This window comes from Bos grunniens, chromosome 9 (genome assembly GCF_055505025.1).
Source record: "Bos grunniens cultivar Pamir isolate PY7600 chromosome 9, Bosgru_T2T1.0, whole genome shotgun sequence".
Lineage (NCBI taxonomy): Eukaryota > Metazoa > Chordata > Mammalia > Artiodactyla > Bovidae > Bos > Bos grunniens.
In genome coordinates this window covers 25,135,063-25,152,959 of record NC_141173.1, presented here as the reverse complement: position 1 = coordinate 25,152,959, position 17,897 = coordinate 25,135,063, and the positions used below count along the sequence as shown (strand labels likewise).

At 36.4% G+C, this 17,897-nt stretch overlaps 1 pseudogene; it reads right to left on the bottom strand.

The window, feature by feature from the left end:
* Positions 1-1,973: 1,973 nt before the first annotated feature.
* Positions 1,974-17,897, bottom strand: part of LOC147365698 (lysosomal-associated transmembrane protein 4B pseudogene) — a 70,188-nt pseudogene continuing 54,264 nt past the window's right edge.

The following is a 17,897-nucleotide window of genomic DNA, read 5'->3' as shown; positions in this document are numbered from 1 at the left end:
TCCATGTTATTTTGTAAACTATTCTCTACATATATAATAAATTAACATCTATATAATATATAATGAATATTTTCCAGGTTATTAAATATATTTTCCAAAACACTATTTTCAAGTTACAGAGCACTGAACTAATACCATACCATATTTTATCTAACCTTTCACTAATATTGAACAGTTTTGCTAAATAGTGCTTTACTAGCTAACCTATCCTAGCTCTTTGTGTATATTTCTATCTTCCTGGGATAATGTTTCCAAAATGGTAACACTGAATCAAAGCTTATTCATTTTAAAGGCTTTTGATACACATTGCCAAATTACCCTTCAAAGTTTTTGTATGAATTTATAATTTTTATGAGTATGCAATATATCATTGTCACTCTGCCCTTGATGACTCTGAAAATTATAGTTTCAAAAACTGAAAACTTGGTATATAAAAACTATCTCATTTCTTATTTTAATTTGAAGGTAAAGTTATTTTGAGTAGCTGATGTCAAAGAGAAGACCAGGAATTCAGATCTTTTGAGAATGGAACCATTTAATGCTATATATTTGACTCTCTATATCTTTCATCTCATTCTGAAAATGCTACTATGTGACCTTTCATCATCATTATTTTATAAGGGTCCTATAGATTCAATTTCATACTTGATCCCAAAATTTCATAGGACAATTTCTAATTCCAATCTTTGAGGCTCTTTTTATTTGCTTTGTTGTTGTTCAGTCCCTAAGTCATGTTCAACTCTTTGCAATCCCATGAACAGCAGCATGCCAGGCTTTCCTGTCCTTCACTATCTCCCAGAATTTGCTCACATTCATATCCATGGAGTTAGTAATGCTATCTAACCATCTTATCCTCTGCTGCCCCCTTCTCCTCCTGCCTTCATTCTTTCTCAGCATCAGGGTCTTGTCCAATGAGCCCGCTTTTTGCATCAGGTGGCCAAAAGATTGGAGCTTCAGCTTCAACATCAGTCCTTCCAATGAACATTCAGGGTTGCTTTCCTTTAGAGTTGACTGGTTTGATCTCCTTGCAGTCCAAGGGACTCTCGAGAGTCTTCTCCAACACTACAATTTAAAGGCATCAATTCTTTGGCTTACATCCCTTTTATAGATTACCATTTTTATTAATTCATGGTCTGAGACTGATTTGCATAATTCCATTTATTAGCATTAAAATAAATATATTTTGACTCAAATACACACTCATTATTTTTAAAGTTTTGTTTTAGTCTCACAGACATGGTAGACATGATCAATCTGGCACAAAGGAGCCATTCTCTCTGTTTTCTGAAGAGTTTTTTAGAACTACGAAGTCTGGAAAGCTAAAATCCATATTTCCAAGGTTAACTGGCAATTTCAAATGTAGATGTGAAATAGATCACACTGAAAATGTAAGATCCTTGATCCAAACCTCAAGATTGGGAAGGTGCAGGTGAAGCAGGGGACTTCTTATTTTGTCTCTTGCACTGGCAAGTAAGGACAAAGATGGTATTGCCTCGGTGCCAGGTCACTAAGCTTACAAGCACTTGCAATGGAGGCACGAGCAGCAGTCTCCTGATGCTGGATCACAGCTCCAGGGTTGTGCTCTTGAACTTGACAGTCCAGGTGGAGTTTGCGTAATTACCCACTTCTCTGATCACAGCAAAGGTAGCGGCAACCCTGCAGGCCCATTGAGCAGTGCGATTCTGGGAATCATAGCCCAGTTCCCTTCTCTTTCCAGCCATTTTGTGTGAACTAAATTATCTGAGTCAAATGTCTTTTGCTTTAAATAGCTAGACTTGGGAATTCCCTGGCTGTCCAGTGCTTAGGACACTGGGCTTCCATTGCAGGAGGCACGGGTTTGATCCATGGTCCGAGAACTAAGATCCTGCATGCTACACCATCAAAAAAAAATGAATAGATAAATAAAATTAAATAATAATTTTTAAAGTAAATAATTCTATATATGCTGCTGCTAAGTCGCTTCAGTCGTGTCCGACTCTGTGCGACCCCAGAGACAGCAGCCAACCAGGCTCCCCCATCCCTGGGATTCTCCAGGCAAGAACACTGGAGTGGGTTGCCATTTCCTTCTCCAATGCATGAAAGTGAAAAGTGAAAGTGAAGTCACTCAGTCGTATCCAACTCTTAGCGACTCCATGGACTGCACCCTACCAGGCTCCTCTGTCCGTGGGATTTTCCAGGCAAGAGTAGTGGAGTGGGATGCCATTGCCTTCTCCGATATGCAGAGTACCTCATATGAAATGCCCAGGGGGATGAAGCATAAGCTGGAATCAAGACGTAGTGTCGTTGCTGGTAACATAAACTAGGACATCAGAGGAGTTCCTGCCAGTGGTATATCGATAGCAGTTCCAAACACAGCTGATCAAGTAACCCTTAAAAGCCAAGATAATGCTGATATATAGAAGAATAACGAGGACCAAACAGGTAGGATTCACTGACATGATATCATCTTTGTACGGAATATCAGGAGGCAGCTGTCGTGTGTATTCCTGGATGGAATTTGGATAAACAAGTATGGTGACCACAACCAAGGTGTTCAGGGCAAAATCAAAGATTCGGTAGCAGAAGAATGGGATGATCCAGGCTGCGTGTTGCTTGTATGCTCCATATGTAGCCATGGCACAGATAAGGATCATGAGAAAAGAAATCACGATGGCAATGCACATGTTGGCATCATTCATGAACTCAAAGTCACCCCTGAGTTCAGATCTTGAAAAGTGGTAATGATATGGATCAGCCAGGGTGTTCAATAGAATCAGCAGTACCACGGCATTGACGATCAGGTACCAGACACCGAGCAGGATGGTGCATAATAGTCTGTATATTTCAATCCCAGTGTCCCAATTTATCCTTCCTCCTCTGTTTGTTTTCTACATCCATAATTGTATTTCTGTTTTGTAGATAAATTTATCTGTTCTCTTTTTTTAGTTTCACATGTAAGTGATATCATATGATATTTGTCTTCCTTTGTCTGACTAACTTAACCTATCTGTTTTTAAATAATTAGAGAGTATTGTATTGTATTGAATTGTATTGTACTGTATAGAAGTCTTCTTCAACAGTTGTGGGGGGTTTTTTTTTCTCCTTGATTTATAATGTATTTTCTTTCATGGATTTTTATATTCTACTTGCTTTGTAAAGTTTCATTTTGTTAGAATTTCATTGTATTTTTGTATCTTTCACCTACTAAAAAATAACCACTTTGTTCACTTTAATGCTTTTCTTTTTCTTTAAACTCTTTCTCATCTGATACCTCTGGAGAAGGCAATGGCACCCCACTCCAGTACTCTTGCCTGGAAAATCCCATGGACAGAGGAGCCTGGTAGGCTGCAATCCATGGGGTTGCTAAGAGTCAGATTCGACTGAGCAACTTCACTTTCACTTTTCAATTTCATGCATTGGAGAAGGAAATGGCAACCCACTCCAGTGTTCTTGCCTGGAGAATCCCAGGAACGGGGAAGCCTGGTGGGCTGCCTTCTATGGGGTCTCACAGAGTTGGACACAACTGAAGCTACTTAGCAGCAGCAGCAGCATCTGATACCAATATTTAGATTTGGAGCATCATTTTTATTGCATTTGTTTGATATAAATTTGTTCATTTTTAATTTTTAACCTCTATACATGACTTTGATTTTATACATATAGCAGTCTATTTACAATGAAGAATTAGTTGACTGAGGTGAGATGATAATGTGTGAATAAAGTAAAAAGCAGGAACTTCAAATGGGTCCAACTTACAACCAGTTCAACTATTATTCAACCTTGATAATATCAATCTAATCTAAGACAGCTTGGTTTAAGTAAATTGTCAAAGTAATAATATCAACATATAACTTCTGCCTTTTGCCATGACATAAAATCTAACTCTGCCTTAAGACACAAAGTGCTGGTCACATTTAGTAAGGAAAAATAATCATGGCCCACAACAGGTAAACTTCCACATAAACGACTTTTATATCAATGCAATTTCATAAAACTAACTTTATGAAAATATTTAAGCAACAATTAAAGACATATTGTGCTCATTTCACATGCTAGTAAGGTTATGCTCAAAATCGTTCAAGATAGGTTTCAGCAGTATGTGAACCAAGAACTTCCAGATGTAAATCTTGGATTTAGAAAAGGCAGAGGAATCAGAAATCAAATTGCCAACATTTGCTAGATCATAGAGAAAGCAAGGGAATTCCAGAAAAACATCTACTTCTGCTTCATTGACTAAGCCAAAGCCTTGACTGTGTGGATCACAACAAACTGTGGAAAATTCTTAAAGAGATGGGAATACCAGACCACTTTATCTATCTCCTGAGAAACCTGTATGTGGGTCAAGAAGCAACAGTTAGAACTGGACATGGAACAACAGACCAGTTCCAAATTGGGAAAAGAGTACATCAAGGCTGTATATTGTCACTCTGCTTATCTAACTTGTATGCAGAGTTCATCATGAGAAATATGCCAAGTTGGATGAATCACAAGCTGAAACTAAGATTGCCAGGAGAAATATCAACAACCTCAAATATGCAGATGATACCACTCTCAATAGCATAAAGTGAAGAGGAACTAAAGAGCCTCTTGATGTGGGTGAAAGAGGAGAGTGAAAAAGCTGGCTTGAAATTCAACATTCAGAAAACTAAGATGATGGCATCTGGTTCCATTACTTTATGGCAAATAGAAGGGGTAAAAGTGAGAGCGGTGAGAGATTTTATTTTCTTGGGCTCCAAAATCACTGCAGATGGTGACTGCAGCCATGAAATTAAAAGACGCTTGCTTCTTGGAAAGAAAGCTATTACAAACCTAGACAGAGTATTAAAAACTAGAGACATCACTTTGCTAACAAGGGTTCATACAGTCAAAGCTATGGTTTTTCAGTAGCCACGTATGGATGTGAGAGTTGGACCATAAAGAAGGCTGAGAGCTGAAGAACTAATGCTTTTGAATTGTGATGCTGGAGAAGATTCTTGAGAGTCCCTCAGACTGCAAAAAGATCAAATCAGTCAATCCTAGAGGAAATCAACCCTGAATATTTATTGGAAAGGCTGATGCTGAAGCTCCAATCCTTTAGCCATTTGATGCGGAGAACTGACTCATTGGACAAGACCTTGATGCTGGGAAAGGTTGAAGGCAAAAGCAGAAGGGGTTGGCAGAGGATTAAATGGTTAGATAGCACCACCAACTCAACAGATATGAGTTTTCACAAACTCCGGGAGTGACAAGGAAGCCTGGCATGCTGCAGTCCATGGGGTAGCACAGTTGGACACAACTTAGCAACAGAACAACAAGGAATTTTAAAAACATTATATCTGAATTTAGAAAACACATACATATAAATGTAGAAGTGGCTCTGATAAGCAGCACTTGATTAGTCAAGTTTCCATTACAATTATTGTCTTAATTGCCCATTTTGAGATTAATCATGTAGGGCACTCTTGCTACTAGTTAATCTATGGCTGAAAAGGAATGAAAAGAATACAGAAAAGGAACTCAGATTGTGTTAGTTTTCTATTGCTGCAAACAAATTACCACAATCTTAGAGACTTAAGACAACATCTACTTACTGTCTCACAGTATCTGTAGGTCAGAAGTCCAGGCACAATGCAGCTGGGGTCTCTGCTGGGGTCTAACACGGATGTAACCAAGATTTTGGCCTAGGCTGTGTTCCCATCTGGGGCTCAGAGTCTTCATCCAAGCTCATTCAGGTTGTTGGCAGAACTATGTCTCTTGCAGCTGTAGGACCGGGGTCCCCAGGGACTGATCTCAGATTTTAGAGACAAACCTCAGATCCTAGCCACGTGGCCCTGTCACAATACTGCAACTTCTTTAAAGCCAGCAGGAAAATGTCCCTCCACACAGCACAACCTAATCAAGGGAATAATAACCCATCATATTCATAGGTCTTCTCCATTCTCCAGGTCGTGCAGCTTGTGTGCACCAACAGGAGGAAATTAGGGGGCCGCCTTAGATTCTGCCTACCCCAAGATGGTTACAGGGAGATTTTTAATACAGTGTCAAAAGCATGGCCTATTGTGTATCAAATGAATGTGTAGAAGACAAGTCTCTGACCTGAAGAACAGGAATTGAGTCCTTAACAAAAATAGATATGAAACAACTCAGGAAAAATAAACAAAGGAATCAAGCATTTAAAAATAGAATTTAGCTACAATATTATAGATTTTTTTTAAATTTGGAGTTAGCATTTAAACAATTGTTTTATTATTTTTGAAGTGAAATTGTAATGTTATTGATTATAAATACACTGCTCAGTGGTACAATTAACAACGGTCAATGTGGAATGCTCTGTGACACACCAGATGGGTAATACAATTCAGACCATCTCCCCATCTTCAGGTTCCAGTCCTCCACAAAGACTTAAAACTGGTTGAAATGACCTGAAAGACCATAGTTTTAAACTATGCTGCTAAGTGCAATATTAACAGTAATCCACTAACAACTCAACTCAACTCTTGAGAGAAACAACTCACTATAATCAGTTAAATAATTTTAAATGATTGTTTTGTAAGTCTAATTTGTTTCCTTTGTTCCACTTGCTTTTTTTATTTTAAAGTGAATCGAGAGACTGGGATTGACATATATTAATATATACTACTGTATATAAAATGAACTTTCCTAGTGGCTCAGTGGTAGAGAATCCACTTGCCAAAGCAAGACACATGGGTCTGATCCCTGGGGTCGAGAAGATACCCTGGAGAAGGAAATGGCACCCCACTTCAGTATTCTTGCCTAGGAAATCCTATGGACAGAGGAGCTTGGCAGGCTACAGTCCATGGGGTTACAATAGAGTCAGACATGACTTAGAGACTAAAAACCAATAATAATATAGAAAATAAGTAACTAATAAGAACTTACTGTATAGCACTGGGAACTGTATTCAATATTCTGTGGTGACATAAATGGGAAGGAAATCTAAAAAGACTGGACATATATATAGGTATAACTGATTCACTTTGCTATTTAGTGGAAACTAACACAACATATTAAAACACCTATACTCCAATAAAATTTAATTTGCAAAAGTGAAATATCATAGGTTTTTACCCTGATTCCTATATTACCATAAAGTATTTTCAATAAAACCCTGAAGGTTAAAGATCATTTTGTCTCTTAAACAACATCACAATCTCTTTTTGGATGACATAATCTTTTTAATAATTCAAATATTTTCTAAGTAATTATTAGTTTCCAATATTTAGACTTTGCTTTCTAATTTCTAGATATGGGAAAGTGTGTTCTAAAGCATAATTTGCTTTAATTGCCTTTTCCCATATACTCTATTTGATAAAACCATAAAGTCAAAATAGTTTTAAGGGTTGAAAGAAATTCCCTACATTTGACAGTGTATTAGCATATCAAATGACTTCTGCTTTTATTAAAAGAAAATTAAGACATTGAATACAGAGTAATATAAAACTGAACATATGCACAAAATTTCCACCAGAAAGGATATAAAGCAAAATGTTAAATCTCTATGTATAATATGGTATGTTATGCTTCAGTTTCCATAGCAACTTTGACAGATGTTAACAGGGATATTGCCGTGAAATATAAAATAGCATAAAACAAAGTTATGCACATTTTCAATCAGTGATTAGCTTACTACACACAAGAGCAGAAGCTAAACCACATGATATTACTGTTCTAAACAAAGATGGTGACAGGTCTGAGAGGTTTACACTGCAGCATTAACAAGCTCTATATTGGAGATAAATCATTCAAACATCCAACTGCATAGCTCTTATAATGGCATTAATAATCAGGACAAGGAATTTTGATGAAAAAGCAATTGTTTCTGTGAGCAGACTATTGTCTACACTGTAGTCCTGTAAGGATATTTTTTCTATGAGCACAGCCTCACTGTCACTGTTAAATGGGTAATTAGCTTAATATCTTGCTTTGTTTGGTACAGATGAGCCTATTTCCAGGGCAGGAATAGAGACCCAGAAGTAGAAAACAGACATACGGACATGCGTGTGGGGGAAGGGAGGGGGGATGAATTAGGAGATTAGGATTGAATATATACACTACCATGTGTAAAATAGACAGCTAGTGGGAACATGCTCTAAAGCACAGGAAGCTCAACTCGGTGCTCTGTGATGACCTAGATGGGTGGGATGAGGGGGAAGTGGGAGGGAGGCCCAAGAAGAAGGGGATATTTGCATATGTACAGCTGATTCACTTTGCTGTACAGTAGAAACTAACACAACAGAGTAAAGCGATTATACTCCAATAAAAAATTGATTGAGCCCCTTTTGCTATAACAAGATAGAAACCCAATTTAAAATGGCTTCAATACAAAGGAATATTTTCTTAACTAGAAAATTTTAAAAATAGGACTAAGTTTCTCTTTTATTTTCTCTTGGACGTTCATTGCTCAACATATCTCAGACGATCTTCACATTGCAAGCCAATAACAAATTTTTGGCTTTATATTATGTCACATATCAGCACCATTTGTCCTAATCATTCATTACAGCTTGAATCCCTTTCTTTGCTTATCTGCCTAGATACTGGTACAGCAAATTAGTTTTTTTTGTTTTGTTTTCCAAAACACTCAGATTATTTAACACATTGGACCAAATCTTCTAAACAATTTCCATGTCACTCAGAACAAAAGAATGAGCCTGACCCTCTGTATGCATGCGGGTCATTATGACAGAAACAATTTCAGTGTGGATGAAGGCAAAGCAAAGTTCATCGAAGACTTACTGGGATGAAAGGGGAGTAAACTAGATAATGCTTTCAAATAGTTATCATAAAGAAAGAAATAATTTAGGATTTTAAAAATATTTTATATAATGTTTTTATATACATATAAGATGATGTATAAACATAGCCTGAATAAGTACCCTACATTAAATTTAGCTTTTTCCTTAAATACATAATATTTTGTACAATACAAAACCATAAACCTTTTTAAAAAGCATTCAGTTATACAGAATTTTATTATGCATAATACTTGGTTTATGACACATTCTTGCTACTGATCTATTTAATAAATTAGTCTTTTTCCCCTAAATTCTTGAATTTATGAGTGTATTCCCTCATTATGATTTTAATGGCTTCAGGATCTATAGTAAATAATACCCATGTCATTCTTGATATTATTTTCATTTTCTCTCTTTCAATCCTTGTTAGTCTCTCTAGAGGTTTATCAATTATGCTGCTTTTCTTCAGAGTCAGCTTTCTGTTTTATTGACTTTTCTCTGTCATTTTCCTATTTTCAATAGATTTCTACTCTTTTCTTTATTATTCAGTAATAAAGAATCAGTATTTCACCATTAAGCATAACATTAGCTGTAAGTTTTTCATAGATAATCTTTATCAAACTGAAACTGTTCAATTCCAAATTTTCAAGTGTATTATCAGGAATGGATGTTGAACTTTTCAAATACTTTTTATGTCTCTCCTGACATGATCATATTTCTTTTCCTCTTTTGTTTGTTAATGTTGTGCCTTACATTAGCACAAATAAATCAAAACCTCAGGCCTGTCTTCAAACTAGTGTATTCTTTTTAGAGTCTTCAAAATTCAGTGGTATAAATTTAGATTAGGATCTCCTTTCTGTGTATCATTTCCTCAGAGCATTTAGAGACATTCTCATAACTTTTTTTAAAAATTCCATTAAGTATTTCCATGTATTTGACACTTGGCAAGGTCACACTGGTAGGTAGGAAGGCTATGAAAGGGACCAGTGAAGATAAAGGATGGTTCTATTTTAAGTGTCATTTTTCTTAAGCTTTAAAGCACTGTTATTTAATTAGAACAAAAGCAGTACTGATGAAATTCAAATTAAGTTTGTGAAATAGGCAAAATAACTAAAGCAGTATCAAATATGATATGTAAAATACCATCAACATGGTATAGATTCATGTGTATTGAACTTTGGTTTCTCTGAAATGGGTAAATGTTTTTGATGCTGAATATAAGAGTTTTTCAAAAGGAATGATCAGAGGACATAAGCTGCTTCAGGAGTAATTTAGTTGTTCTGATGTGGTCTTAATAGTCAAATAATTATATGTTGAAAATGTTAAACAAACATTTAATGAAAAATCCCACACAGCAGTTATCTTTGATAGACAAATAAGTAAAAGATAAAATTAATTCAACAATATACTTAAATTCCACATATACACACCCACTCAATATAGCAAATATGATAAACAACTGAAGTGTATATTGTGTGATTTAGGTAGTTTTAAATCTATAACTAGTAGCCAAATAATGTAAATGTTTTCATTAATCTATATTTCTAAGTTTACTTTGGAATTTGTTTGCCTTTGTTGTTATGTATTTGGGGAACCAATGAAGTCTTTGTAGAATGTTGATACCTTATCTGTTCTCTTCAGTAGCAACAGACAATTTTTTTTTCATGAACAGATGACAGACTGGAATTGCTTCTCTTTAGGTTATTATTGTTCTACTCAGATTTTCTTTTTCAACAAGTCCATATTACCTGCAGAAGAAAGACCAAAATGATGAATTCTACATCTAAGGCCCCTCAGAATCTGCTACTAAACAAAATTTCCTATCCCAATTTCCAAGTTTTTTCAGTTAGTAACTCAACATTCTAGCCAAATTGGAAGACACTGCATCTTTTGAGAACTTTAAGTTTTCACAGTTTGGCGACTTTGATTCTGTGTTCTCTCTTCCTGGAAATCATTTACACTCATCATTTTATGCCAAAACTCTTTTCTATCTAGATTGCAGATAATAGTTCAAATAACACATCCTCCAAAAACCTTCAAATTGCAGAACCAAGTAAAGTCTAATATTTAAAGAAATTCTGAATAACTCTCTGAATGATAGGTTAATTTTCATATTTAAGTAGGCACTTGAGAAATCTGTATGCAGGTAAGGAAGCAACAGTTAGAAGTGGATATGGTCCACCAGCTTGTTCCAAATAGGAAAAGTAGTACACCAAGGCTGTATATTGTTACCCTGTTTATTGAACTTATATGCAGAGTACATCATGAGAAACACTGGGCTGGATGAAGCACAAACTGGAATCAAGATTGCTGGGAGAAATATCAATAACCTCAGATATGCAGATGACACTACCCTTATGGCAGAAAGTGAAGAAGAACTAAAGAGCCTCTTGATAAAGGTGAAAGAGGAGAGTGAAAAAGTTGGATTAAAGCTCAACATTCAGAAAACCAAGATCATGGCATCTGGTCCCATCACTTCATGGCAAATAGATGGGGAAACAAGGGAAACAGTGGCAGACTTTATTTTGGGGGGCTCCAAAATCAGTGCAGATGGTGACTGCAGCCATGAAATTAAAAGACACTTGCTCCTTGGAAAGAAAGTTATAACCAACCTAGACAGCATATTAAAAAGCAGAAACATTACTTTGCCAACAAAGGTCCATCTAGTCAAAGCTATGGTTTTTCCAGTAGTCATGTATGGACATAGTCATGTTGGACTATAAAGAAAGCTGGGTGCTGAAGAATTGATGCTTTTGAACTGGGTGTTGGAGAATACTCTTGAGAGTCCCTTGGATAGCAAGGAGATCCAACCAGTCCATCCTAAAGGAAATCAGTCCTGAATATTCATTGGAAGGACTGATGCTGAAGCTGAAATGCCAATACTTTGGCCACCTGATGCGAAGAACTGATTCATTTGAAAAGACCCTGATGCTGGGAAAAATTGGAGGCAGGAGGAGAAGAGGATGACAGGATGAGATGCTTGGAGGGCATCACTGACTCAATGGACATGAGTTTGAGTAAACTCCAGGAGTTGGTGATGGACAGGGAGGCCTGGCGTGCTGCAGTCCGTGGGGTCTCAAAGAGTCGGACACGATTGAGTGACTGGACTGAACTGAACTGACTGATGATTCTGTGTGGTCATGATTATAGTATTAATTGATGAGGCCCTGATTTTGCTATAGTGTGCTTTCTAGTAAAAGATACACACTCAAGCTTTGTCAGGAAGTTTGCAGACACACACATTGATACAGGTAGAGTGAGAATTTAAATTTCCTCATTTTTCAGTATAGATAGTTTAAATGAATAATTAAGAATATTTATATTTTCCTTGCTCTAAATGATTTTATGTGATATTAGATGATCTACTTTAGAAAATAGGTTTTAGTGTCATTCTTTTGGAGGGTCTAGCAAGAAAGCCTATGTCTACATCTGCAGTATAAATACCTTACTGCCATTTTCGCAGCTGATTTTTCCAGATACCATGGACATCATAATTTAGGCAACCAAGCTTTAGAAAAGGCTAAGTTTAAAAAAAAAAAAAAAAAGAAAAGGCTAAGTTTAGAAAAGGCTAATTACTCCTGTGGGCCTGTGATAGGCATGGGTTCGTTCTGGTGATACTGTACCTTGAAACAACTCAGAGGCTTTGACTTTGGCCAACATGGGTGTTAATATCAACCTTGGTGTTTTCTTGAGACACAAATGTTACAACAATCTTAACACTAACTGGTATTCTAATAGTAAAAATTATATCTGATCTCAGCTTCCCAAATGTAGATTATCTAAAGCACAAAAGTGATAAGCACAAAAAAATCAAGCTTATTCAAACTTGAAATTCTAAATTTTTTCCATATTAATATATGTCTTTGATATATATCACAAAAAAAGATGAATTCATTTCATATTCATACAATTTTCTGCATTCTGTTTATTATTAAGGGCTTTCCAAATGGCTCAGTGGTAAAAGAATCCATCTGCCAAGGCAGGACATGCAGGAGGCTCAGGTTTGATTCCTGGTTGGGAAGAACCTCTGGAGAAGAAAATGGCAACCCTCCCCAGTATTCTTGCCTGGAAAATCCCACGGACAGAGGAGCCTGGCAATCTATAGTCCATAGGATCTCCAATGGTCGGAAACAACTGAGCACATCACACACACATTTATTATTAAATGGGTCTAGTAATGCTAGTAAGGCCTTCCAGGTGGCACCAGTGATAAAGATCCCACCTGCCAATGCAGGAGATGCAAGAGACGCATCTTCAATCCCTGGGTCAGGAAGATCCCCTGGAGGAGGACGTGGCAACCCACTCCAGCATTCTTGGGAAGATCCTCTGGTGGAGGGCATGACAACCCGCTCTAGTATTCTTGTCTGGAGAATCCCATGAAAAGAGGAACCTGGTGGACGTGGCCCATGGGGTAGCAAAGAGTCAGACACAACTGAAGTGACTTAGCATGCATGCTAGCTATGTTATCTGACCAGAATTTCTAAAAGTTTGATTTATATACAGTGAGGAACTATTTAAGTAAAGTTTGGTAGACAAGATCTTCAGACACATATAGTTCAATAGTCAGGGAGTAGTCAGACACAACTGATTAAAATTTAAGTCACTGTCATCCAAAATAAAAAAACCATAATTATTACTTTGATAATACAAGTATCTTTGACATAGCACTAATTTGTTCTGTACATGATACTGCATCCTATAGCCTACTTGGCGAAGTCTTTGCATCTTGGTATTTTCATACCTAAACTTTTTGTAAGCTTTCCTTGAGTGTGCACATATGCACACAGACACACACAAATGCACATACTTCATTTGGGGGTATGTCTCTTCAATTTCATATCTGGTATATAACTCTATCCATCCAATTACTCCATTGATAGATAACCCTAATTAGATATTTATATCCCACATGCTCCTTTATGCTGCTTATCATTGTGTTCCCAGTATCTTCTACCTCAGTGTCTGATATACAATAAGTTAAACTCTTAGCAAATGAGAGAATCTGTCCCTTTCACATTATTTTTTTCTTTTTTTAAAATAATTCACCATCTCACCACTAGTAACTTACCACCTCAGTGCAACTCTAACCACTGAAACCTCAAGTCTTTTGTCCTTTTTCACCTTATTCATATTAGCAAATACTCATTTTAAGTTGACAGTACTAACCACCACCTAGTGGCTAGGATGGGGAACTATATGGTTTGATATAAGCTACCTGGCACCTTTTAAGAGATTTCGGAGGTCCACAGACTTGGAAATAGAGGTTATCAATGACAGCAGAAACAGCAAGTAAACCCCAGCAGAATCCAGCCTAGGCTCTGGATAGCCTTGCTCTTTGACCCTCTTGTCCTGGATTTAGATCATTTAATCCTCCTTTAAGATGTCTGCATACGACAGTGAGGGACCCAATACCAGACTTCCCAGGTTCAAGTCTTATATCTCCCATTTACCCTCTGAATGATCTTAGACAAGCTATTTAATCTCCCTATGTAATAGTTGTCTTATCTATAAAATCGGGATACTAATATTACTATATGGGTCTTCATGATGGTTCTATCCACACTGAGGTTCTTTGTCAAATAACTACAATAACTCATTTGAAGAAATGAACACAGTGCCTGGCACTTAATTACAGCTCAGTATTGAGTATGGCTTTTTTATTGAGCTAGTTCATCTTCCTGGCTGGAATTGAAACCACCCTTGATTATACTCATTATACTCAGTGCAGTTTTTCTCCAGTTCAGGTCCTGGTTTCCATTTTCTTCTTTGTCTGCACAAAGAAGACAGAAGGTATCTGCTTCTGTCTTGCCCTGGCCCCATCCCTTTGTAAGTCCAACGCTTGACTCTTCATGGGGATGGTGAAAAACAGGCCCATGCTCAGTCATGTCTGACTCTTTGAGACCCCATGGACTATAGCCTGCTAGGTTCCTCTGTCCATGGAATTTTCCAGGCAGGAATACTAGAGTGGGTTGCCATTTCCTTCTCTAGGGAATCTTCCTGACCCAGGAATAGAAACTGTGTCTCCTGCACTGCAGGCAGATTCTTCTCCACTGAGCCAAAGACAAACATCTCCTTCCCAAAATCCACTTCTTTGCTGAAAAGATGTGTGTCTGAAGTGAAGTTCCTGTATTTTCATTTCTATGACAATAGAGATAATTGCATCTTGGATAACTTTCCTTGTTTGTTAATTTCATTTTGATCACTTTTCCATTTTTATGTATCTCTCATTGCACACTCTGTTTCTTCAGAGGAAAAAAAAAATCATCATCTCTTTCTCCTACTCTTTTCTTCTGTGGTATTGTCATGAGGAATAACACAGATGTGGGTCTGTGGAACATTATGGGAACCAAAGAAAGAGAAAAGTTAAAAATTTTAAAGCAGACTTCCCTAATGGTCCAGTAATTAAGACTCTGTTCTTCTACTGCAAGGGGTACAGGTTTGATCCCTGGTTGGGGAACTAAGATCCCACATACCATGAGGTATAGCCAAAAAATAACAAAACAAACTTCCTTAGAAAAAAAAGTTTTAACATAAAATTAGGCTTAAATCATATGAATGCTATTAATCTCTAAAGACCTTGAAAATGTCCATAAATCCACCTAAAAACCTGCACAAACTTGCCATTTTCTAGCTTCTCATCTGACTGAAATACACTTTTCTTCAAGCTTCAATCTATGAAGAAATATTTTTAAACATTTCCTAAATAATTTTGTTGTGACAAACTGAAAACATTTTCTGTAAATGTTTATACTTCAAGCATATGTTTTATTTTATAAAGTGGGCATTTGTACCAATCCTGGAAACCTAACCACTACCATGAATATTGGTATCATAGGATAATGTAGGCCAAATGAATTTATGGTACTCGATTCATTTCTAAGTTAGGAACTGGATATAAGAAGAAAGAATATGATACCCAAGTTGAATTATTCTGCTTGGCATGTCCTCCTGTTATCTAAGTTATTGAGTAATTTGATCTTAGTTGTTTTTTTCTTTTCCTCGGTGAAACAACTATGCTTTGAAATTTAAAATAATCAGAACAGCATAATCAGATACATTTTACTCAGATTCCATCGAATATATCCTAAATATATTACCTGGTGATGACAGTCTTTTGTTCAGTGGGCTGTTCACAGTATGTTGAACAGTGGAAACATCACTCGTGGTGATATTATATTTCTCAGTAACAGGTCAGATGGTGGGAATTTCCTGGTTTGTTACCCTCACTCAGGTAAGATAACTTGTTCCCAAATATTTGGATGAAGGTGCAATCTCTTTTGATAACAGCAGCTGTACAGATATAAGGTCTCATTCAGTTGGTTCCATTCTCAAACTGGACATTCTTCTACAAATCAGGTTAAAAGATGAAAGGATAGAAGCCAGTCCCATTTCCTTCTGATTTTGGTCTGTCATGGTTCCCACATTTTCCTCTGGTTTACTCAGAATGCACTGGCAAGTGACCCCAGAGTAGACACAGAGAAATCAGTCAGAGGTCTGCTCAGATCGCAGTAGATAAGACTTGCCTGCTTACAGTGCAGTCTTCTTGGCTTATGACTCTTACTTTTTAATATAATATAGAGTCTGAAATTTTTTATTTTGTGATTTATATTTATTTATTATTTGATCCTAGATGAATCGCTGAAATTATGAAAGGAAAGAAATCCTCAATGCTAGAACTAACAGAATCCTTGTGTTATACATGATGGCTATCAGAAATAGGTTTTAGTCATAAGATTTCTGTGATGTTAGATATTTTTAAGTGTCAGAATTTTGCATCCAAGATCCATACTGTAGAAATGTAAGAAGGAAACTGACACTTAAATGACTGTTCTGTTAATATCTAGTGTGTGTGTGTGTGTGTGTGTGTGTGTTGGGGGCAGGTGTTTCTGAGGTGCTGGTTCTGGGTTCTCCAGATTCTATCAGGTCTTATTAATTCACTGCCTAAAATTTGAAGATTTATTAAAAATGTTTTTCTTTCCTAAAATTACAAAAGGAAATGAGTTGATTTACCTGGAGATCTCTCATTACTCTTGGGAAAAATTTTTCCATTAAATTTATACCTGCTTTATAAATATTCAAGTTCATACACTCATGACACATGTGTTCATTCAAAGCAATTTTTTTCTAATGGTCAAACTGTGCAAGTGTTAAAAGTAGGCTGAGTCTCACTCACAAGGAGGGAAATAACACAAAAACATGTAATGGAACCAGACAATTATAAATCAACACAGATGTAAGAATAGGATAATATAAAGCAGTAATCTCAACACAGTATTCATTTTTAGAAAACAAACTATAGAAGGAAAGTTAAGCTGTATCCAGGTCAACATTGGACCATGTGAGAATTTAAGGAAGCTGGCAAAGGGAATATAAGAAAAGAAGTCACGAATTGTATGACAGTGAAACTAAGGAGTGAAATACAAAACCAACATGCTATATGCAAGACAAAAATTAAAGAGCAGTTAGAGATTCCATTAATTAATACAGAGTCCCTCAAAATGAAGTTCCATTTGTCTCAGAACAACTAGAGATGTTTTCATTATAATCAAGAGAGAAAATATTTCATTACCTCGAATGTTGTAGATTACTTCTTACAATATAATATAAAGAAATTTTAATCTGCTGAATGTTCTGAAAAATTTAGGTAGGTGAGTGTTCTTTACTATGCTATATAAAAGTTAATACTTAAAAAAAAAAAACAGACACAAATAGTTAATCCTGGAGATTAAATTTTAAGACATAAAACTAAATGCAAGAGAAATATTTTAGAACATTTTGAAAGTTAAGGGAGCAATAAAGAGCAAAAATCAAACAAATAGAACTACCAAGACGAAGCACACTGCCATTACTTTTGTGAGTGTGATAGTATTAACTGACTAACTTAAAATATTTCTTCTAAACAGCTGACTAAAAAGTTACTTGGGATTCAGACAGTGTTCCAGAACAGAAGCTAGTAAAAACTCTGTTTCAATAGGAAGGGATATAAACATCCAGCGGAGCCATTCTCATTAGAGCCCAGAGAAATGCAACATGTCATAGGAAAGTTCCCTAAGTCTTCACTTGATTTGAAGTGCTACTATTTAAAATATTGATTTCTCAACAAAAGTAGTTATTTCCATGTTTCTTTTTGTAGAAGGCTTCCTTGAGGACATTTAATCCCCATCCCCCTCACCATCCAACACC